We start from the raw sequence: 23,540 nt of genomic DNA, 5'->3' as shown, positions 1-23,540 counted from the left end.
ATATGAATTGAGGTTTTAAGTTATATTGATGACTATACGTTGAGATTTTGGGTATGGGGTAGAAGTTTATGATTGGTATTGATTGGTATTGGGTTGGTTTGATATTATTGAGGTTTTGAGGTTTGGTATTTACTATTATAAATAACGCGGTTATGGTACACAGCGTAGAATTGTCCGAAAATTAGGCCAATAGCCGACTTGACTCGACTCAGGGCTGAGAACATGAAAAAACAGAACAAGTCATAGAAAATTGTTCTGAAATCAGTGTCATACTGGTTGAAATTGGATTTCCAACCAATTTCCATGCCGTTTCCTATTAGAAATTTAGGTTTGTAAAGTATTTTACATGATTTTTTCAGCCGTAAGGCACTGATCTCAATCTTCGTATTCGAATTTGACACTTATTTTCTTGTCTGGAACAGTTTATTGACAGTCCTTGGCTTCCTGTAGATAGTATTCAAGCCTGATCTTTGTGAGATTCAGGGACTAATTCATAAATTGGAGCTTCATATTCATGCTGGGATTAATTAATCTTAATTAAGCAAAGTTTAGCAAATTTCAAGCAATAAGGTCGACTAATCGCAGTCAAATCCACTTGCATAGTCCCCAAATAGCAATCAGATACAAATATGTTTGAATTAGGCTTTAACTGGACTATAATTTATCCTTGTCAAGTTATAACGTATTTCTGTCCATTTGAGTTACATTTATCTTAGTCCAGAAGTCAATTCTTAGACCTATTTATCCATGCTTAAACCAATCAAATCAAGAATCAATCAATAAAGAGTTAAAGCTCTTAAGAAATGAGATTCATAATCAAATCAATACCAGAATCAAAACAACTCAACTTTCTATACCCAATCAATTATTATCTACATCCAATAATGTCTATTCCATTCATGTGAGATGCTTAAGATTCTTCCCCAAAATTGAAGAACAAAAACAAAACTTAGTAAAAATTGCTAAAAAACTGTTTTCCATTTCTTTTATTCCTATGAAAAAAATTGGCTGTCATAATACACAGGTACAACAAACGTTGAAACCAAATTGACAGCTCCTCCTACTCAATGTTGGAGTGGTGGAAACTCAAACAATTCACGGGTAAGGTTTCGCGCGTTTCGTGTGCTTTTCGATCATTTTTTTTTTTACAAACAAATTTTTTTTTCTAACTTTTCGGTTCATAAAAAAAAATAAAAAAAAAATCCCGTTCAGCATGATATAAAGTCTTAATTTTGTTATTTTTTTTTGTAGAATGTTTGAGTTTTATTTTATATAATTTTGTTATATATATTTTATCTGTATAACTACCCCCCTCACCACTTTTTATATATATTTATTATTATTATCTATAAAGTTACATTATATACATTTATATTCGTATGTTATGTTTTTAAGCTTTTATGTCTCACTTGTCATATGCAATTTTCACATTCATGACATGACTTACATATTCTCTCATTTTTTTGAGCGCATTTCCTTCATTTTTAAGACAAAAAATTCTTCTTTTGACAGATAAAAATAGAAATTTTAGTTGCTTTTTTTTAAAGCTTTTCTGAGTGCTTGTAAACTCGTATCTAGGTCGCTTGCTGTTATCGTTCAAGCTTTTCGTGTTATAAATTGAGTAAATGTTGTATAAATATTTATAAAAGAAACTTAAGTTTAGTTTTATTATCACATTTAACGTCTGAATCATGGTAGATTGGAAGTGTCTTTCATACATTTTGTTATGATTAATGATAAGTTTTGTGCATTGTCATTTGATGCATTTTTTGTTGGTTTAAGAAAAGTACTTTAAAATTTTCTATGGTTTTTGATTCCTCGATTATATACAGCACCAAAAAAGCTCAGTTTGTTGCTTGTTCGAGCAATATGAATCAAGAAGGTTCTGCCAGGTTTTAATGCTCCGCTAAACATCTGCTATTTGCACCAAACTGAAGCCGTTAATTTGTGACAGCCATATGGGCGCCAAACGAAGGTGGTTTTTTTTGCTATTAATAAGAAAGGATTAGCGGAGTTTGAACTGGCGGTTCTTTTTTAATTTGGCTCGGGCTGAAGACATTGTCGTATTGACTTGAGTTGAATTGGCTAGTTGAATGCCGAATTTGACTTTATGCCGATTTTTATCACTTCTGATTTCCGGAATGGCTAAATAAGACTGGAAAACTCAACCTTTTGAGTTTTCCTTTACTTAGTCAAATAGAATATTCGACTCCACATAATGTTCAAGTCAACTTCAACCTTTGCTTATTATTCTAAAAAATCAGCAAAGTGTATCAAAAACTTTGTTTCTATTAGTTGTTGCAGGAATTATCCTAGATGAGCAATTTTACGGTTTGATACCCATTGTTGCTTTCGAAAAAAAATAGAGAATGCTATAATTTATTAGCAATTATTTATCTGATCTTTAGAAGTCAAATAATACCTCAATGACTATTTGTCCTATTGTTTATAAAATTCTCAATCTATAATAAATTCCCAAAAGGGCAATTAATTTTGCTGGATTGCTAAAATGGCTTTCCAGTTGACAGTCTTTTATTTTGACTAGTTGTAGGTGTTGTAGGTGTAGCTCAGAAGATGACTGATAACCTCACAACGACATTTGTAGATGTTAGAACTAGACATTTTAATAATTCTGAAAAGCATAGAAAATGTAAAAAATCCAGTGTCTGACCACAATCACGCTTATCTATTGCAAAGTACTTTCTTATAATACTATAGTAGAGTACAATGTTGTAGACAGGATGCCGTCACATCCTCACGTTGACAATAAAATGTGACGGTGCAAGAGCGACAACGTAATGGCTTATTTCTGTCCATTTGTTGCTGTATTAGATTATATTAAAAGTCATACAAATCATTTTATTAATTACGAACAAAAAATTAAAAATAAGGAAAATGCGCATCAAAACTCACCACAACCATAATTTATTTTAACTCATTATGTTTTATCACCAACAAACTTTATTTTTATTGTTTTTTCATTTCACCCCAAAATTTCTAACAATTTTTTTTTCTTTTATTTCTTATCTCATTTGCAGATTTCTTTGGAGGAACGAACCGGTGACCCGAAAAGTTCTCTTCTCCTTCAAAAGCTACTCTCAGACTAGCATAAGCGATATTAAGAACCCGAAGGCATCTCAAATAAATCAGGAATCCATGATGAGAATAAAACAAAAAATGGAAAGATAAAAAAAAAATGAAAAAAAAAAAAAACACAAGAATTATTAATGATTAAATATTAACGAGTGATATACGATTTTTATATAAATATATATGAATTAAAGAATAATAATAATAATTAATAATAATTATCCTGATGCGGGAAAAAAAAAGTTAAGAAAAAAATAATTTAGATAAGTTTAGATTTATTAGTTTCGGGATGTAAAACATTTAAAAAATTGACGAAAGAAGTTGAATTAAATATATGAAAAAAAATATCTAACATTAAACAATAAAAAAATATTTTTTTCTTCACTCTCGGCCTCACTTTATCACATCTCTTGTGTGTCTATAACAGTGAGGATGGATTTCTTCTACAAAAAAAATTTAAATAATTAGATGTGAATAAAGTTGAGGATTGGGAGATGAAGGAACCTAATTGTGATGATTCTAATATTTTATTAATCCATTTTTTTTTGTTGTTTTTTTATTATTATTACTATATTATTATTATTATTATTTTTATTATTACTATTATACTTTAAATAATTAAGATAATTTTTTTTGCATATAGCTTTTAAGTTTACAAAATTTGTATATATTGAAGTTAATTGATCCCTCTAACTTTCATTCAGACTTTTTGCAATCAAATTTTGATGTTGCTGGAGATTTTGGAGACTTTTTTTGATGTGGCAGGCGACGGACATGCTCTTGAGAGCTTGCTCAGCCTAACTTTACTAGATGAGCATGCTTTAAGCTCTTTAGAGCACTGTCCTTGCCTGTTAGGACAACATTCAATTGATTCAGCTAACTTTGAGTTCATTTATAGCTTTTAATGAATTTTGGCTACCTCAAATTTACTCAGACTAATTAATATGGACAGATCTACTCGAAAAATTACTAATTTTAATCGATTTTAGTCCATTTGATTTTTAAAAAGTTAGCTGACCTTCAAATTATCAAAATCTTTAAATTTCCAGTACCTTCAAAACACAACTTTCATACCAAAATTCACCAAAATCAAAAAATTGATGAATTTTTATTATGAGAATTTTGATTGCAAAAGTTTGAAAAACTACAAAAAAAATGATAAGTTGAATAATTAAAAAGATTGCAGGAAACCTTTTTTGTTATTGATGCGAATGTGAAAAAAAAAAAACAAATTCTTTCAATAAAGGCAAAATTTTTAAGACCAGATATGATTTGATGAGAATTTATTACAGAGCTTGAAAATGGCTCGAATATTGATTTGATTTTTCGATATGAAATACGAGTCGTGTTCGAGTTTTGATTTATTAGAAGTGAAAATGAGGAGATTTTTCATAAGATTCGAAAAAAAAATTGAATTTTAAGATGAATTTTATTTGAAATTAGTGAAAGATTCAGGAATTGGTTTTGTTGTCCGATAACCCGTAAGGCACAAGGCGTAGAATAGTCTGAAAATTAGAAAGGTAATTTGAAAATAAAGATTGTCCAATTTACTAAAATCAATTGTTTGAGATTTTCCCAAAAATAAATGCTACAAAAATTGAGAGCTCGAAGTTGATTCTGATTTTTTATAGAAATACCGATTTCGGATTCTAAATTAAATTCGAGTCGACTCCAAACTCTCCAAAATTCACAAAACTTTGTGATCTACGCAATCCCTAACTTCCTACACAATTTATCCATAAAAATACAAAATACAAAGACCAACTTTAAAGAATCCAAAAAAAAGTATAAAATATCAATGATATCCCAAGTTCATCTGGGATGACAATATTCCTTGGTTACATCTGATATAAAAACGAATTGAATATTGATTTACGATCCTTAAAAGATTTTAACCAAGACATTTCTATTCCTTAAATCCCACACATATGTATTTTTTGTTGAACCAAAAATATCACACAGACTAAACTTCAATGGGCCAGAAAAAATGGATATTATCGATAACAAAACGATTCTTTTTTTGATCCTATGCAAAAATCATCTCATTCCACTCAAAGTCCATAATGTCATCATGCAAAAAAGGAGAAAAAATATGAAAGTTGGACGGAAATTCAGGATTAGAAAAAGGATGAAAAAAATTTTCTTATTACATTACTTTTATTATTGTTATTATCAAGGAACGTGAAGCTTCGGAATAAAAGTGACAGATTTTTGTGATAGGAAAATGAAGGAGGAAATTGATATTAAAATGAATTTTTGACGGAAGTTGCAAAAAAGACAAAAAAAAATTGAATAAAAGGAAAAATTTTGAGGATTATTTAAACTGATTTTTTTGTTTTTTGAAGTAGATGTTTTGGATAATTGGAGATGTTAATCAAATGTTAGGATATATGGAGATGTGAATGTTAAGATATTAAAGTTGATGTAGTGATGTGACACTCAAAGGTACTCAAAATGTTTAGGAATGATTAAGTACCATCAGTGTTACACGCTGAAGTTGAAAATAAGTGAAAATTATAGTTTAAATTTAAGAATTCCGAAAAGCAGCTTTAAGAGCAATTGAAGTAAGACGATTTTGAATAAAACACGAACAGCGGCATACTAAGGCATACTTACAGTAATTGGAAGCAAAATTTGCAAGGATTGATTGAAAATTAATTTTTGACTGAAATTGACTGAAGAATTTTAAAAATCCAGTCATTGCCGTGCAATTAAGACAGTGCTATCCCAACTCAATGTCATGGCTAACTAGTGCAATGCGATTAACCGCATATTGTGCTTGGTTTAGGTCGAAACTAACCACCAAGGTGCTTCGCATAAAATTTTGGCGTTTTCATACAAATTCTTGTGAATTTCGCTAAGAATTGCTAGAATCCCGAGTGATACAATTGAAAATGTTCCGCTATAGAGCTTTTAAGGCTCCATAAAAGCTCTTTTATGAACAGAAAATGAAAGTAGACTATTTGCAGCCATTCGGGTGCTTCATTGGAATGGCATTCATTTGATGTTAATAAAAGAGATTTGATGGAGCCTTGCAAGCTATGTGGCGGAGCTTTTTTCATTTGTTTTGTTCGGGAAGTTAGCCGATTAGCTAAGCATAAAACTGTCATATCATGAGGCAATCTGGAGTGGATTTCGCAAGAATTTTGAAGATTAATGCTGAATTTTTTCTGAAATTGTATTAAAATATGTTAACTGTGAGTTTTGCAAAGCTGGATTAGCATTAAAAACTGCTTTGTGTATTTGATGGGACGTCTACAATGCGACATGTCCTTAGAAGTGCTTTCGGGATTCTCAACAAAAATTCAAGTTTAAATCAAAATTTCTCCATCAAAAATTCTTAACAGAAAATTCTGTCAATAATGCATAAGTTTCCATCCCTTGTATATTACTATTATTATTATATCAACACTATTATTACTATTATTATTATTATCATTATTATTATAATTTTTTGGGGCATATTCTTAATAATGAAGTAAAGTAAAAAAAGATCTAAAAAAATAAAAATAAAATATGAAGAAGATAAAAATAAAAAAATGGAAGAGGATACGATAATAAGGATACAAAGCAGAGTCACGTTTATGGTTAAAGCATAAACTGACATGAAAATAGAAATACCTCTATTTTAGTTCAAAAGCAAAGAAACCACACACATACAAATTATTAGATGAAAATGAAGATGAAAATTAAATTAAAGAAAAACAAAAAAATAACTCAAGAAGAAAAAAAAATGTTAATTGTGTAAAAAATGCAGTTGTATTTTTTGTATTTTTCATTAATATTAATACATGATAATACTTAGATATTAATTTTTTTTAATAAAAAAAAGAGTAAAATAATAAAAAATCGTTGATAAACAGCATAAAAAAAAACAAAAATCAGTGAATTATGAACAAAATACTCACAAAAAATTGTTGTGCATCATCCAGCGTACGATTGAGGATAATTATTTACTTCCGCGTGGAAGTTCAAAAGACATAAACAATTTCTTCGTATTGTGAAAAATGGACACAAAAAAATGTTGTGAAAAAAAGTGAAAAAAAATGTGAAAAATGATGGGAAAAAATCCTTCTTATTCATGTGCTGTTTTTAAGTTAATTAATTATTAATCCTTCTCAACACATCCATGAGAAAAAATGAAAAATAATTGAGCATTAATCTTCTTGAAAGGGGTTGGGTACTGTCGTGGGAATTGGGGGGAAATTGTGAATTTTTAATGGTTTTTTAAATGAAATTCAGTTCAAAATTTAAAGTTTTTACAATTTTTAGATGAAAAAATTGAAAATTTTTGAAATTTAATTTGAGAAAATTGAAAAATTTTGAATTTTAAATTCAAAAAATTTCAATTTATGATTTGAAAAAATTTTAAATTTTTTAATTTTATGTCAAAAAATTGTAAAAATTCAAAATTTTCATATAGGTAAAAGGTTGAAGAAATTTCAATTTTTAATTTGAAAATTGTGAAAATTTCGATTTTTGATTTGAAAATTTTTAATTTAAAAGATTGTTAAAATCACAGTTTTTAAGTGAAAAAATTTAAAGATTTCAATAATATTAGAAATCACAAAAATTTTAAATTTAAATTAAAATTTTTGTAAAAATTGAAATTTTTATACGAAAAAATTGAAGAAATTCGAATTTTTTGCATAGAAAAATGAAGAAATTCACAATGTTTTTATCAAAAATTTGTAGAAATTCTCAACTTTACAATTTTTTATCTAAAAAATTTGAGTTTTTTTATTTAAAAAAACTCATAAAAAAAATTCATAAAAATTTCAATTTTTAAGTTAAAAAATCAAAAATTACAATTTTCAATTTAGAATAAATTGTGAAAATTCATAATTTTCAAATAAAATCTTAAAAATTTCAATTTTGAAATTGCAAAAAAGTGAAAAAATTCAAAATTTTCAATTTTAAAATATTTGTAAAATTTAACAATTTTCACGACAGTGTCTTACCCTATTCTTCTAACTAATGATCCACATCCAACTACAAAACAAAACAAAACAAAAGATAAATAATTGGACATAAAACGAGTAAAATGATGAATAAATTTAAAAATTATATATATACACAAAACAAAAAAAGTAAACTAAAAAAAGAAAAAAGAATTAAGAAAATATTATTCTTATTTTGTATATCGTGTGTAAATAATTCTCGGTTTAAGTGAAGTTAATTTCTCTCTTTATGATGGTTCTAAGGAAATAAAAATCTAGAGTATATAATTGAGACTCAATTTGCAAAAAAAAGGATAAAAAAATTAAATAAATAAAAAAAAATACAACAACAAAAAACATAATTAATTCTATCCCTAATTAATCTACATATTATCTTAATATACATGCTGTAAAAAGAGATAATTATGGACAAAAAAAATGAAATGAATTTATTCACATAAGTTATACACAACAACAACAAAATACAAAGAAAATAATAATTTTCATTTTACTTTTCATATTCATAGTTTTTATCCTCAATTTACATTTTTCCATTTCTTATAAAAAAGAATTTATTCTCTTTCACTTACTCTACTCGTCGATTTCACTAAGGTTGATGGCTTGCATTTGGATTTGAGGATTTTGAGGTGTTTTTGTTCATTGTGGGATTGTGGAAATGGATTGAAGTTCTAGTGGTATTTTTTTTTTTCAGATTATTTAGGAGATTTATACAGAGCACGAAATTGACTCTAATATGATGTCGAGAGGATTTTTTCAAATAAAATCCTAGTCGACTTCGAGCTGTGGATCAAGGTTTTAGGACTCAAATGATCGAAAATGATCAAATTTGGTTAAAAGATTCCAAGTTCTTGCAAATTTTTAATTTATTGTTTGAAATTTTTTTTACAGCTTAGAAATTATTGAAAAAAAAGTTTTATTAATGGGTAATTAATGGGATCCTAAGTGATATAATGAAGGAGGAACTTAGAATTCATTGTGTCTTTTAATTGGCTGCTAAATAGAGTCTTGTGTCCCTCTTGAATTAGACATTTGAGTTTCTTGCTTAAGATTTGTTCACAAATTGAATTACTATGAGAATAGACATTAAACCAATTTTTTTTTTCAAGCTAACAAAAGTTTACAATTTTTTAAGAATTTATGAAATTTGACATGTTCTGAGTAAGTAGGATTTATCTTTTTATTATTTATTATTATTTTTTCTTGAAAAAGTTCTTAAAATTCATTAAAAAATTTCATTTTGATTCATCCTAAAATCCATGATAATTTTGACATTGACATTTTTTTGATAAGCTCATTGAGTTAAAAGTTTTGAGTTAAAGCTACTTGAGAAGAAGAACTAATCGTAATCAAATCATATTACATTCAAGGAAAAGTAAAGAACTGAATTGTTTTAACTCTCAGATGTGTTGCCTGTTCTGGTCCACTAGATAATTTATGAAATATTTTAAAAAATCTGTCTTTTGCTTAACGGCACTTAGTATTGGTTTACATAGGATAACCAAGGGCTTGTTAACTTTATCGTGTTCCAACCAAAGACTCGATACTTTAAAAACGCTACTAGAACTTCCTTTCATTACAACAAAAATTAATTATTACTTTTAACAAAGAAACTGTACAGGAATAAAAATACCTTGAAGAATAGTTTGAGAATTTCTTATGAAAAGCTCTCAACAACTTTTTACTTTACAGTGGTGTCTTACATCACAAAAGTACTAACTTTTTTTTTATAAAAAATCATGGAAGAAAAAATTAAAATCTTTTATAAATACATAACATACTTCAATGGGAGTTTTTGTGGACAGTCAGTATTAAGACAGAATTGAGAATAATTATAAGGATTAATGAGGTTCATCCTTAAGTTGTTCCTGAGTTGACAAAATAAATATAAAGCTGTAGCTTAATCACAAATTATATTTGTTCGCTCAAGCTTGTAATGACTAGGATTTGAGGTATTTTTGGTCCTGTATACACGTTTTTATGGAACATTTTGGGGAAATTGATGGTTGTTGAGCAGATTGAGGTCTACGTGGGCCCTTGCTGTCCATAGAAAGCATCTGAAGACGCCTTTATCCTTAAGTATGACAACCGAATAGCACAAGTCGATTAATCGATCCAAAATCTAGTCTCAGGCGAGTTTGACTCTGATTTGTTCCATTTCAGAGTCACCCTAAATTGGAGCTAGATTTTAGATCAATCAACCAGGCCAGGATGACTCTGACTTGAACTATTTCAGAGTCACATCAGCCTGGAACCGAATTTTGAATCGATTAACCAACTTGTGCTAATCTGGACATGATTATTAATTAAAATCCCATGAATAATTCACCCAAAATCACTCACTAATCTTAACTCAAATACGAATTCATACTTCCGTAAAATAATCCAAATATTCAGGACATCAACCAAAGTGAAATCGACCCTTAACATTCTCTAATTCTATTTTTAACTAAATATTCATATACCTAAATACTACAAACGACTAACGAAAGAAGAATGAATAAAAAAATGAAGAAAAGATACAAAAAAAAGCAAGGATTATTATCCACAACATTAAAGGCGATTAAAAAAGCGACAAACCTACAAAAGTACCTTTACTAATTGATTCACAAATTTCACAAAAAAAATTATAATGTAAATTATTTTTATCTCTCTATCTTTCTCATACACACACATGTATACACATTTTTCGTATAGATTGTGTTTAAAGTTCACCAAAAAAAAATGATTCGTTCCATGCTCAAAAGCTTAATTATGTATTTGTGTGGAGCATTTTCTAAGCTACTAATTGAATATTTTATGGTTTTTAAATTAAATGTAAACTGTGTTTTAACCCGACAATGGCTTTCATGGGGGTGACTTTATTCATTTGTTGATGATGAAATTTAATTTGTACTGGTTTTCCATATCCACAGTCGAAAGAGCATTTGGCTTTTGTGGTCACAATTTATAATTTACGATTTTAATGTTATTTAATTCTAAAAATATTTACATGATTTTCATTCAAAAATTCATACAAGTGGGCAACCTGTTTTTGTGTAATGGCATACCTCACGTGTTTCTCACTAATGTGATGCTGCTAATAGGTTGATCTCGTTCCCATCTAGTCTAAGGGTAACACGGGCGACACAAATAAAGAAAGAAGCTGCCTGGAAGCTTTTGATACTCCGAAAAATCTTATTTATTACCATTAAATGGAAGTCGTCTCCATTTGGCGACCATATGGCTGCTTAGGTGAGTTGGTTCAAAACGTACCTCGGGGCGATCCGCATTTTTCGTCTTATAGTTGGGTAGAAATCCGTCTTCACGTTACCGTCAGGGCAACTTCCCATAATACCGTTATTACAGCAATATAGCGAGACCCTACCAAACACTCTGTACTGTTCAGGCCCATTTACAATGAGAATCTCTCATTGTATAATAATTGAGATTTTCTTCAAAATTAATTAAGCCCATAACTAATAAATTCACCATAATTTATCAGACAGAACAAGAAAATTCAGAATTGTACATTATTTTTAATTTATTGCAATTAATCATGGACAATGAGCTTCTTTTTAAGTAGCAGAAGAGCTTCTAAATATAATTTTTCAGTTCTTTTTCATTGAGGTTTGAATAACAAGAAATGATTGAAGCTCTTGGGGTTGTTAAGTTCAATTTTTTGGCATTAATTCTGGGGTGGGTGTCTGATTATGAGCTTATGGGTTGAGAGACTAATGGTAATTTAGTGATTTAACTAGAAAGACATAGTTTTTGATTAGCTTGGTGTCAAATTTGGAGAAATTTAGATTCAGGCCAGACTTCTGATGTTCTGTGATTATTTGTCGTGTGCCATCTGCAAATGTCAATTTCGTTTATTATTATAAGTCTAAATATGAATTAGTTCTTGCTCTTAAGAGCCTTAGGAGCCCTCAACCCCTTATAATCTGAGTAAAATTTGTGATCAGCCACAATTAAAAAAAAACGCCACTCTTAAATCACAATTTTATACATAATAACACCCAAAAAAAGCCACAAAATATTCAACATATAGCTTTTAATCCCACTCATTTGTTTAATAAATTTGGTACATACCCGAAAAAAATACAAATTTTCGTGTACCAATGAATTTAAAAAGAATTAAAAATTGAAATCTAAAAAACCAAAAAATACAAATTCAAAAGAAATTCAACAAAATATTCACAATTGATAACTAAAATATGGTCAAACATTGGAGGAACAAAAAACTTACACAATTTTTAATTCTTGGAAAGATGTCTTTTATATTTAAAAATTGTTAGAAAATTCGCAGTACATAATCTAAGTGCATTTAATGCTTTCCACAAATCTGAAATGAAAAATAAGAAATGTAAAAGGTTCAATAAAAGGAAGAAAAAAAATGACTGAATGAAGAGTCTTCGATGATTTGTTGACTTTTATGGAGTTGGATTGATTTTTTGTAAGGTTCGACAAATGCATGCAAATATGCGCATGCAGAAACAAGTTTTGCATCCAAATACTGTTGTATGGATGGTCAAGAAACGATTAATTTGGAAAATGATTGATGGAAATGATGTTGAGATGAGGAGATTTACCCGAGCGACACAAATGAAGAAAACTCTGCTATGGAGCTCTTTAGGCTCCGTCATAAAGCTTCAAAGCTCAGCTACACCTCTTTTATTAACATCAAATGGAAGCCGCCTATATTGGCAGCCATATGGACCCTAAACGGCATTTATGTTTGAAATTCCGTGACGGAGTCACTGTCATGGTCATCGGGAATTTCCTAAAGAATTTCCTACGTTTTCCTATAAATTCCTACGTAAAGTAAAAGGAATTTCTAGGGATTACTTTCTGCCAAACGTCCATCACCCGGCGGAGTCTTCTCATTCGTGTCTCTCAGGCTAGGATGCACCCAAAATCCAAAAAAACTACATAAAACCTTAAAAACTCCAAAATTAACATCAATTAACCCCCATTCCCAAATTTGCTTCATTTTTGACCATGTCAGCATGTCGCGTGATGAACCGAACACAAAAATGAATCCAACAACATGAAAGATCAGAACACAAATTTAATAATCTGATTACTGAATTCCACAACTCAAGGGAATTCGCATACAAAAAAAATATAAAATAAAATAATAAACATGAACAAATTCATGAAACATTTATTATTTATCAATTAAAGGATGAACCCATGCAATGCGGATTAAAAAGAATTCATTATATTTGTACAACATTAAAATGAGACAAATGTGCAGAATGTCAGATAAAAAATTAATATAATTATTATTAATTATATATTAAATTAAACGAAAAAAAAAATATTTATATTACATGGTACATAATATACAATTTCGATATTTATTATACAACTCAGAATCAAACGACTACAACTCAAAAGAATCTTGTATGTTTAAATTATATTAACTGAAAAAATAATTATTAACATATAGCCATACCGCAAACAAAGAACTTTTAAAAGAAAAATCAAGAACTCGATATTTTGCACGACGAAACTTTTTTTTTTATCATTTTCAATGCTGTGGATGTACATGAAGCTTTTGTTTTTTGAAACATTTTATTTTTTTGTGGAAAAATTCTTGACTTGTAATTTTTTATTTCAATTTTTTTGCTTTCTTTTTGATGTTGATTATTTTTACATGTTCTGTTAATATTGTGTTTGAGGCACAAGTGGGCTGAAAATGAAGTCGAAATTACAACAGAGTTGGTTGCTGTTTTGGACTCATTTCTAGTATTTGTCACTAAATCTTAATGAAGTTTGTCATACAAGCATAAAAGTTAAGAAATATTCTCAAAAAATCCATAAAATTCACAAAATTCACAAAATATCAGACACAATCAGATCATACTTTTAACGGCTTTTATGGTAGCGTCTGGCTCTCTAAAATTGTATCGAGGATCAATAGAATAGAATAGAAAATAGAATAGTCCTAAAAAGCACAGAGCAGTTTATCGAACAAAAATCAGGCTCAGACCGACGTGAAGCTGACTTGGTGTCATATTCGGTATAACTCTGAAACCATGCCAGTCCAGCATGACGCTGATTTGGGGCTATATTCGACTTAACTCCAGCATAACACTAGAGTAGCTCTATACTGATGTTATTATGTATACTGGTACTTTTAGCATTCTAAAGTCGTACATCTGGTCCATTTCATTTCAGAACAGTAAGAATCGGTCTATGATGCCATAAAATGAATGTTCAGTTGCTTGAACTTACCAAAATTTACTTCAAGTCTTCAAAATTCCCCAAAAACAGATCAATTTTCATTCATAAAACTGCTAAAAAGCAGCAAAAAAGCTTATAACCTTTCAAGTCCCACTCCCATCACATCCAGCAACATCAATCACTCAATCAAACTGCCAACTCTGAAAACAAAGCACACACATGCCACAAAAATGCTTTAAAACTTTTTTCTAAAAATTACCATTGTCATCTTAAAGGCTTTAGAAAACCTTGAAATGTATTGTATTAAAAACGTATGTGAGAACGACTTCGCTGAGCATACGCTTTTTCTTGAAAGCTTCCGTATATTCCACGAAATCATGCAAAATGAATTTAATTCGAGATTGACATAATTCTGTTAGGATTTAAAATGAAAATTCAAAAATTGTTGAGTAAGCTCGTTTTTTGTGGAGCTTGGATCAGATTTCTAATGCTTGTAAAGCTCTAAGGTGGTGTTTTAGTTGAAATTGAGAGTTTTTTAAGGAATCGAATGATTTGCTTACATGTTTGCAAGAGCATAAGGGTTACACAATTCCAAATGACTATCAAATGGAGTCTTGCGCCACCTGGGATAGGAAATTGTGATTGAAGTCTAGTCAACTTTTAAATCCAAATTCTCTGAACTTTGAGAACAAATTTGAATATTTTAAATCCAAAATTAGAATTTTCTCTTTAAAAATAAAACTTCCTGTAATGAAATTTTAAAGCTGCCATCTACATTTCTAGGATAGTTAACCGATTTTCAGATTACAACGCCCAAACATAGAATTTAAATCCTAGTTTCTCTATGAGAGGATTTAACAAATAAGAAGCATTCAATAAACTAAGAATTAATTCCATTTCTTGTTATTCCAAGATTATTTTTGGATCGAAAATTAGAAAAGTTTTAAAGCAGAATTATCGAAAATCTTGTGACAATTATGCCAATGATATAACAGAACGACTAACTTAGTAAAAATATAAATCAACAAATTTTTGTTTTAATTTCAATGGAATTTTAAGTTTTTCTTTTGGTTTAGTTTTTTTTAAGTTTATTGTACTTATAAATTTCGTTTATTTATCTTTGTAGAGTTGGTTTGGTAGATATTCGGATAGATTCATTCAAAATTGTCTTATTTTGTTATCTATGTGATTCCAACTCGGATTTCATGTAAAAGAGTCGATTAGGTTCTACATAAAGTTCATGTCGACTTTGAGCTTTGAGCTATTGAAACATTTATTAACGCTAAATGAGCTCCGCTTTCATGTATCATCTATTTGGAAGCCTTAATTCATATCGCTCAGTGATATTCGAGATAATGATCCGATGGCGGCATAAATGAAGAACTAAAGCCGGCCATTCGAGTCATTTTTTCATGGTGATTACTTAAAAGCTTCTTAAAAGCTTTTTCGATTGTTTCGCTTTGGAATGATGCTTTTAATTGAACGACTCTTCTATAATGCAGTCCTGTCCGAAACAACACTACATTCAGCAATCATTTGAAAGTCACACGATGTTCATAATCCATGTAGATTTCGACTGACAATAGTCGTGATCTATTTTGTGTCGATCTGAAGCTGCTAATGGTTATGAAATTTTTTAAGGAATTATTCAAGCAATTGCAACTCATTTTATCAAATCAGCCTGAATTAGCTAAACTTCCTTCAATATCCAATCAATTCTCTCAACACAAAAAAGTAAGAATCGTCCAGAGCTCGAAGTCGATATGATTAAAGTCGACTCGAGTCGACTCGACACGACTTCGATCTCTGGAATAATCCAAAAATCTACCAAAATCTAATCCCAAAACAAGTCAATAACAGCAGCATGAAACTTATTACAAAGTATCATTAAAAATGAAATAGAGTTACTTTACTTCGCCCACTGCCGCGATATATACAAAATAAATGTAAAAAATAAAATAAAATAAAACTGAGAAAAGCATTGAAACAGAAACATATTTTTGTACGTCACGATAAGTAAGTGAAAACCATGAAACAAAAAACAAAAGAAGCCCGAAAGGATGGAAAATTTATTTTCTTACGCATGAAAAATAAAAATAAAATAAAAAATAAAAAATTACAATTTTACACAACAGAAAATAAGGAACAAAAAAAAAAGAGTAAAGTTACAAATTTCAAATTTCTTCAAAAAAAAGTTAAATTGAAACTGCCACAAAATGCGAAAAAATTAAATTATTATAAAGCCACAAGTCTTCAGGAATATTAAAATTATTATTAAATTCATTGCTGAACAAGCAGAACGAAAAAATAAAAAAAAAATTGAAGATAATGAATAATTTTAACAAGTAGTTTGGCGGAAATACAAAAGAAATTTCTCTCGTCATCATCATTATACTCATAATAGTTAATGTCAGTCTGTCTCATCATCATCATCATCATCATCATCCAATGTTTGACCATTTTTGAAATTATCTTATTCGCTACGGTAAGAATATAAAAAAAAAAAAATAGGAAAATTACAGAAAAATAAATTAAATTAAATGTGAAAAAGCGCAAGGAAGAACATTTTTTTTTTTGTTGCCGCTTTCTTTCTTCCGTGTTTTCTTTCCTGTGTTCAATAGAACTGCATTTTAGAGAAGAAAAAAAAAAACTTTTATGCTGTTGAAAATGATGTAATTTAAGGTCTTTAAATGGGGCATTTACTAATGACGTTTATCTATAAATAATGATGGGAAGAAGTCTGAAGTAGAGATTGAAGTATATAACATTAACTTTCTCTGATGATCCAACCATTAAAGCTGACTGAAAAAGCCATCTGTATAATGATTTTATTACCAGCAGATGTCTTTGACATGCTAACGATTGAGACATATTGAGAAGAAGCTCGTGGGGTCCAAAAATACATTAAAACTTTTAAAAAAGAAGTTAATGTCCAATTCGTGACTAGTTTTAACAGAAGTTCGTCCAAGAACCTACAATTCTGTAGTTTTAGACATTTCCATAAAGTTCGTTTAAGGCTGTAGGCCTAAATTTTTGAATGAATCATAATTTTAACGTATTTTTGTCTACTCGAGGTTTAAGCATTACTGAAGCAGACAGGATAATTAAAATCGAGCTATTGTCGCTTGACTGAACCTACTAGGAAAGCACATGACGTAAAATAGGAAAAAAATGTGGCTTCTGATCAGGTTTACACTAGAATTCGCCGAATTTGGTCGCATGTCAGAGTCACACCTGTTTGATAACACATTCTTTCCTCTTTTTTGGAACGTATGCCTTCCGAGAAAGTGGCTCTCAAGTTGTTGCTGCTATCAGTTGTATGATATGCTATGACCATCCCATGACACTCTAAATGAGTCTACTCATGAGTATACTCAATATATATAATCGAGCATGCTCCATTTCTTAATTATACTCATGAGTACGTTCGAGTGGACTGCATTCTAATGTTTTTTAATCGGAGCTGTTGGACACTTAAAGGAGCGCATCTCACAAACTACCTTAACTTCGAATAAATATGATGAACGTCATTATGTAAACGACCCCAAAAAAGCCATTAAAGACAGCATAAACAAAACAAAATATTCAACGATGAATAATTGGTGGAAAAATAATTTATTCTGGTAAGGAAGAATTCTGTCGTGTAAAAGCATGTCTTGATGTCTTTCGATGATTGAAAGTTCATTAAGTCTCTTTGGATGTGACTGAAATCTACATAAAATACATCGAAATACAACAATATTACCTTGAAATGTTCAAAAAAAAATCACATTGACTTGGAATTTTCAATTTTCGTAAAGCATCAAAGCTGCTTACCGCCCCCTATTCCTACCCCCATAAAATATGTAATAAGAAAATTATGTGCATTATCCGTTTAGACGTTCAAAAAGAAGAAAACTTACTGTTGAGGTTCAATATTACGAGATATTTTTAACCCTACGGCAGTAAATACAATGGAAGCCACAGAAGGTTTTCGGTAAAGAAAAATATAAAAGTTCTCATTTTGAAAAAATTTTCTTGACTTGCTCAAGAACTTTTCTTTTATTTCCTTATCGCTGATGAAATGTAACCAATTCGTTGGTGCAGTGTTGTCCGAAATGTGTGTCGCGGAACATTCGGGTACCGCTGAAATTGCTAGGAAATGCCATGAATCGTAGGCGGCTTCAATCAAGACTTACCAAGAACATGTTCCATGCCACAAAACAGTTTGGACAGCACTGCCTTAGTGCAATTCATATTCAAAATTATTGAATCGTTTTTAGATAAAATTTAGCATTTCATTTGAAGAGCTACTTTTATTAGCATACTTTAAACAAATTTTAGTTCCATTTCTATATCTAAATTTCTATCAAAATTTATTTGAAGGACATTCGAGTGACAGTTTTGAAATGGTTAAGGTTGAATGGATTTTTTTTAATTTAACACACATTTATCAACATTTTGGCAAGGATTGAAAGTATCAGAAAAATGTTGCTATTGAAATAAATTGGCAAAGACTTTAGATTGACAAATTGCCGTCATCAATAAAAAGAAGAAAATTTTTAATAAAGCATGATGTATGAGTTAAGCTTAGAGGAGTGGATGTTTGAGTAATGGGGAGGTTGAAGAGTTCAGCATATTGGAGACTTTTTAAGGTAGGCTGGAAGGATGGCAATATTAGGATGACTAGAAGATGCTCCCCGGTTAACAAAAATACGTTATAACTAGTTGATGGCAAATTAATATACAGTTGATGTCTAGTCCTAACATATTTTTGTTCACTCGGTGCCCGAGCAGTAGAATGAAATCACTAGGGCGCCGATATGCCACTGTGTAAGCGGCTAGATGCGAGGAAGCTCTGCCGACGCCCAAAGACTTAGTCAGAAATTTTTTGTGGATGAGTTTCAAATTTTTTCACAAAAAGTCCAAGGAAATTAAATAATTCATTCAAAAAATGAGAAAAGGTGTGAGTTTGGGGGTCAATATGCCCCTGCCGACACAGTTATATCCAGCTGTTACCGGTACATTTTGACTAATTTACTTACTTACGTACAGATCAAGTGTGCATATTGGATGGCCTCCCTCAGTCGGCTCCTGAAGCTGACTCTATCGCTGGTTACCGCTTGTCAATTTTGTCTTAGAACATTAAAATTCACCAATCAATAGCTTGATTGATCAATTATAGATTAAATTGATATATTGATACAAATATTTATGATTGATCGGCAGATTAGCATTAAGATTTGAGTTCAACACAACTTTCCAAAGGAATACAAAGAGAATGAAACATTAAGTCTGGATTATGCTTGTATTTGATACAATGAAAGGCTTTTAACTCGATTAAATGATACATTGTGATTAATATCATTCAATGACTCAGATTTTGGATGAAAAAGTCGATTCTGATTTGATCTGATTCATCTTAATGAGTATAGCCTGATCCAAATGAGTCTAGTCACCTAAATGAGCATTTTCATGAGTATTCTTAATCGATATAATTGAGCATGCTCAATTTTGTGAATAAACTGATGATTTATGAGTATGCTCCATGTTTGTTCGAGGACGAGCAGCCTTCGAGCTCTAAAAAATTCATCCATTTCTCTCGCAACCCTCAAATTAGACTCAACTCGAATAACCTTAAATGCAGCTTACATTCACTGCCATTTCTTTTACATATAACCCCTTTAATCCACGAAAATCTACTTCCATTTTGACTCAATTTCATCAACTCATACAACACGTCTTAGCATGTAAAACTCTACAAAGCAACCACAACGATACACAAAGTGTGCTAACATTTGAACAGAAAAAAAGTTCAAGGAATAGCATCCAATTTATTTCAAATACATTTTAAATTTTTTTTATTTCCATTCGTTGGAATTAAAACCATAAATCCCTAAACTGCTTCATCACTCGACACTCGAAAGTTCACTGAATGAATTTTTGTTCTTTTCATTCATCCTAAACTCACATAATCTTTTTTTTTATTCTATTAAAAAAAGGGATTCACAGTTGAATGTCCTTGAAACATAAATGATTCCATTTTCACCCATCACAAAATCTGAAAAATGTTTTTATTACTTTTTTTTTATTATTTGTGAATCAAATCAAAATGAAATTAAAATGGGAAATCAGTTACTTTTTGAATTAAATATGATGAATAAAAAATTTTGGGTTGGCGTTTGACTGATCTTTTTTTTTGGGTCAATGATTGGATTGGAATTGCTGATGATTTTAAGAAGTTATTTTTGAAGAATTGGTTGTAAATTTGTGATCTATTTTTGAATTTTTATGAGCTTTTGGCAGATCCTGTGAACCAGTGTTGTCCAAATTGTATGCCGGGGCACACTGACGTGCTTCAGAGTGCTTCAGGCATACATAAAAAGTATGCCGTAGGTCAAATAAGATCGGACAACACTGTTATGGGCTGTTGAATTTGAAAATTTGAAGGCAGACTGAGGTGGATTTAAGTCGACTTGAATTCGAGTTGATTTAGAAGAAAATGACTAAGCCAAGTACAGAAACAAGTTCAACAGCTTTATTGACGTCAAACAATTTTCATTAGATCGAGAGAGTTGACGGTCTATTTATCTGGAAAAGCACATGATGCTGTTATTGCCGAAAATCCGGTCTAAGGTCGACTTAACTCTGACTTTAGGCTGAATTCATCAATTCTGGCATTTCCGTGTGTCACATCTATGCCGAGTGCCTTCCGGGTTTAGAGCCAAAACAAATGATATTCAAAGATAGTCAATAATTTACATCCAGTCAAATGTGCACAGTTACACAATTTATCCCGAATTAGTCTTGGTCAAGTAATATGACTCATATTTTTCTATTTTTGTAATGAGATCAATTAATTAACAAACTTGCAAAACTGCTTTCATATACCAAATTACTCCTAAATCTAAATCTATATAGATCAGTGGTTCTTGAACTTTTCAGCAGACGACAAAATAAAGTTTTAAAAATTATTTGCGACAAACTAAAAGTTCTATCATGAGTCTCGAAAGGCATACAATCTCATATGAATCCCAAAAGGCACAAATTTCATCAAAAAAATAAAATTTTGGAAGCAAATTATCATTAAAAATGTTTATGAAATGCACACACCTTGAAAAAGTGTGTCTCCAGGCCATTGTGACCCTGACTTCCAGTCAGATTGGACACACGCTAGAATCACAACAGACTGGGACACTATTTTACATCAGCGTGTTTCTTTCAGGAACAATTTTGATTAAAAAATGCATAAAATCAAAATTTTTGTGTTTTTAATGAGACAACAATCTGAATAGCACTATCCGGTTAATCAATCCGAAATACGGCAACAGATCGAGGTAACTCTGGCATGATGCCGAATTTAAATCAAATCCCAAATAAAGTCACGCTATCCTGGTTCCGGATTATTGATTGATTCAGAAATGTGTGCTATTTGGGTGAGCTTTTTGTGACAATTTGGAGATCACGTTGCTATCTGCTTTCTTTAAAAACTTGTATTAAAATAAGAATGCAAAAAACATAGTTTGTGAGACCCTGATTCTAGACCTAGACCCAAAAAACTCCATCAGTCACATCTCCAACTCACCCCAAAAAAAAGTTTAAATAAAATAAGAAGAAAAAAAAATATTTAAAAAATTTGAATGAAAGGTCATACAAAAAAATGACGTAAAAAGGTGGGCTGTGTTCTATTATTATATGTAAATGGTTAAATATTAATAAATTCATCAATTAAATGACACATTTTTTCGACTAAGAAATTTGTATAAAAAAATGTTAATGGAACAAAAAAAAAGATTTAATTCGAGAATTTATAAAAAAATTAAAAAAATTGATGAAAATTATCCTCCTATTTATAAAGAAAAACTATGTTTTTATGTTAATAAATAAATAAAAAAAAATTCATACTTAAGCAGTATACAGTTTAATTCAAAGTAATCAACCCGAGCAGCATAAAAAAAATTATCCGCGAATAAAAATTTGACAAAAACTCGCGTAAAAATTTTTACAAATAAATATAAAAAATGGTGCATAAATCTCGATAAATTCCGCATGGTCGCCACACGAAATCCACAAATAAAATGTTTGTGCTCCTCGGGACGAAAATTATAAGATTTAAAACTAACAAAATATTAAATTTTCATATTTAATTTCCATACCTTATTTAAGTTCTTTGTAAATTTCTGTGCATAAATAATTTTACAATTATTAATGAAAAAAACAACACTAATAAGTACATAACTATGTGAAAAAAAGTACATCCTTTATTTACTCTTCTATCGTATAAAATCACATTTAAAATGAAAAAAAGAATTAAGTAAATAATTTGCAAAAAAATGAAGAATAAATTAAGTGAAAAAAACACATTGAAAAGAGAGAAATTTTGTAGATTGTAAAAAGAAAAACAAAAGCAGATAAATAAAAATGCTATAAGTGAATAAACAACAATAATTTTGTGGAATTTTGATGACTTCTTTTACAGGTCCTTTTTTTTAGCTCAATGGATGAAGACATCAATTAATTCCAACGCTAAATATGCACCCTTACATAGCCGTATTAACTGTAACATAAGAAGTTGTCTTGATGAAATCGTGGCGGCTTATTTGGGTCTATTTTACAGCAAAAATGCGTTTCTTCGCATTGTACCGCTCGGGTGAAATGGCTACATATTCAAAGCTATCTTTGTGGTTATACGGTCAGGATCCTTTGTCAAATAAGAAGATCTTTAAATTTTTGTGGGTTAAAATTTGGTTCGATGAATTCAAATTGTGTCTTAATTAATTTGTTTCATTTGTCTGCACTAATCTGACCAGAGCAGTACATTGTAACAAACCTCTGAAAACAGCAATAATCCCAGAAACTAGATAATACAAATTTCTGAAATAGATGTAAATTTTTCAAGTGATAAAATTCGAAGAATTGCATTTTTTGCCGTAAAAGTAGATGGAATTCAGTCTACAAGATACCATCAGTACAACTTCGAGTCTTACCGGCGAAGAATCGAAGTCTTTATGAGTATGTTGTGCTGTTCGCATTTTTAAAGTAGCCCAGAAGACTCACTGCTTGAGAAATTTGTAAAACAATATCCCCAGCCACAGTTTGTCTCTCAGTAGTATCTTGAAAGTAGGATTATTTTACATCAAAGCTTCACACCTTATAAGCACACAAAACAATCAATCTATCAAGCTCTTCTTAAATCACAATATGCTCATCTGTGAAAATTTTACAAATGTCAAAGTTCATCCACCTGACATCGATCTGAAATTTCCGTTTGACTGAACAAAACTGAACGCTTAGACTTTTTGGATAGGAAATTGACCTAATAAATATTATTCTAAGCTT

The 23,540-nt window shown here is 30.1% G+C and overlaps 1 long non-coding RNA gene across 1 annotated transcript; it reads left to right on the top strand.

Moving 5' to 3' along the window:
* Window positions 1-745: 745 nt before the first annotated feature.
* LOC139098251 (uncharacterized) lies at window positions 746-5,407 on the top strand. Its single transcript, XR_011545164.1, has 2 exons — window positions 746-1,101; window positions 3,039-5,407. It is a non-coding gene; the product is annotated as an uncharacterized lncRNA (long non-coding RNA).
* Window positions 5,408-23,540: the final 18,133 nt, after the last annotated feature.

Source organism: Chironomus tepperi, unplaced genomic scaffold, assembly GCF_022539635.2.
Source record: "Chironomus tepperi strain 1889 unplaced genomic scaffold, CSIRO-AGI_Ctep_v1 contig_445, whole genome shotgun sequence".
Taxonomy (NCBI): domain Eukaryota; kingdom Metazoa; phylum Arthropoda; class Insecta; order Diptera; family Chironomidae; genus Chironomus; species Chironomus tepperi.
Note: the sequence above shows the minus strand (reverse complement) of the source record. Positions and strands in the feature narration are given on the sequence as shown.